This window comes from Anopheles aquasalis, chromosome 2 (genome assembly GCF_943734665.1).
Source record: "Anopheles aquasalis chromosome 2, idAnoAquaMG_Q_19, whole genome shotgun sequence".
NCBI classification, from domain to species: Eukaryota; Metazoa; Arthropoda; class Insecta; order Diptera; family Culicidae; genus Anopheles; species Anopheles aquasalis.
Genome location: NC_064877.1, coordinates 65,320,647 through 65,323,146, shown reverse-complemented (window position 1 = coordinate 65,323,146; position 2,500 = coordinate 65,320,647).

Below are 2,500 nucleotides of genomic sequence, written 5' to 3'. Positions count from 1 at the left end.
TACAATTTCGCACCATCCATGATTCGATTTTTTTCCACACATTCTACCACCTCACCCTTTCCGCTTACATTTACTTTGTAGCGAGGGCCGCCGCCGATCTTCCCCGCAGCCAGAGCGAGCGAATATCCTTTACTTGGCGCCGTCTATTGATGAATATGATTTCACTACCAACCTTCAACCTTCCGGCTCATCCAAGGACGGGTACGAGGGATGGCGGTAGGTGCGTAGTTGATTAAAGCGATCCAAGCGAACCGCTCGTTTGGAGAGCGAAACCGCTATCGATCAACTTTTCTGTTTTCCATGCATAGTTTTTCCCTCGTTTTCTATCGGCACCCTCCGAGTGATGATAATGCTGCGATGCTGCAGCGATCATCATTATTGCTGTTGCAAACTTCTCCTTATTTCGCCGCAACCAACGCGCAGCCGTCTTTATTCTTGCCAACGCCCGTAATCATAAGCCACCGGTGGCAGCAGGCACTGATGCATATACTAATCATCCGCATCATCAGCATTAGCTTCATGTTCGCGGCCTTTATTTTTTTTATCGGTGAAGCGAGCAGGAAGTTGGTGTTTCCCAACCGGCGACCTAACGGCGAGTGCTCGTTTCGAAAGGATAGGCAATAAAAGCAAAGAAACATAAAAAATAACAAACTAGCACCAAGGAAGAGATCGGCGGGAAATTAGAAACTTCATAAATCTGCACATGAAATGTAAACCGAAGCCATTGAACGTTAAAGAGTATCCTTCCGGGAGTGCTTCCTTAAAACCGGAAGCACAGAACCCGGAAAACAGCAATAAGACTTAGCGAGTGAATCGAAGCCGAATATCTTGTTGCAACTGTACACCGTCCATGCTTGCGGCTGTTCCTTGACGCAAAGGGACAGGTTTGGTTTGTGCGGTAAGTCCCGGATCGGCCGGTCAAACATTCGACACTCAATTATCGGTGGCTACAATTGTCCTGGGAATCCGATTGGAGAGCAAGATAACGTTACCGGTTTTTTTGGATTACATTATGGCAGGCAGTCATGAACCGTTGGAGTGGATTATACGACTTCTATCAGCGGGTATCTTTACAAGAAAAGTTATTGTAAAAGATATTGTAAACGATTTTGTAAACATTCAGGAAACGTGTGGTGACGATTTCCTGTGAATTGTTCCGCATTTCATTCAGAATTTTCATTTTCATTTTCAGAAGCAACGTAATTAGCAACTGTACGTGCTCGGTAAATTGATATCACAAATAAACTTTTAAAACTCTAGCGTACATTACTTGATATAGTGTGTGCAATCACGACCGTGACTTTTGCGAGGTAGTTAACATGATTCTTGTTTTCGATTTGCTCAATAATTCGATAATTACCTACGTATTACTAACGGAGACTTGTTGTTTTGTCCAGTCAATCAACAGGCAGACAACCAATTAAAGCACCAAGAATAAAGCAAACTATGAAATAAACATGATTTTACAACGCCCCGCAAGTTCTTGGAACATCGTGAAGAATACACACCGTCACCAGAGTTCAAGGAGTCAAAACCCTGCAAACATTTCTATTTTGGCCCTTGGACCAAGCCAACCGGCAACGGATGCCGGAAGGGTGGGAAAATGAGGCAATTCCGATTCCGATTGTCATCAATCATCCGTCGACACCGGCGGCCCCTCTCGTTTCGTTTCATCAGCTTTGGAGCCACAGTTCGGACGTAAAACCGCTCGCTTTGCTCGTTAATTAGCACCCAACAATGAAGTTTCAATTTCACAATAATCGACTTAACAGGGATTCGATTTCTCTGATCTATTATTGCTGTTGCTCGCATTCCACCAAGTGTCCACGGAAACCCGTTCCTTCCACAGGACGCCGACGTCATTCGGGAAGGCACTGGGACACAAACAAAGAACCCTTTGAATGCCAGCGCATAAGGATTGGAAGCTAATTCACCATTTCCGAAAACAATTCAGTTTATCAATGTTTGATAGAAGTGGGGGTTGAGTCGAGATTGAGCAACGAAGGGAATAAACAGCTTTGGACGAGATTCACGGTAAGGATTCATCGTCGCCCAATTATTTGGCTGGCGCCAGCGATCTGACGAGGGTGGGTTTCATGTTCAAACATCGCACAACATAATTATCCATGTCACCAGCTGGCCGGCGATCGCTAGGTTCTTGATTTAGTACACTCTGCGACACACAGTCGGTCAAATTTCACCTCTCTCCTGGCACTTCCTGCCATTATAGTTATACGTTAATTGCCATTTTGTTGAGGCATCTTTCGCGAAAAAGGAGAACATATCCCGACCTTATTTTACTATATCAATTGGATTATATGCATTTTACAATTGCTTCGCTCAGTGCACTATATTAATTGGAGTTATAAAATGGTACTTTCTCGCTTAGTTGAAGCTTTCCAGTTAAGAGATTGATCCTTTTATGATTCCTCTTGCTTCAGTGAAGCCCAATGAAGGCAATGAGCGTTAAGTATTATACCCAAACACACGCTTTATGGTG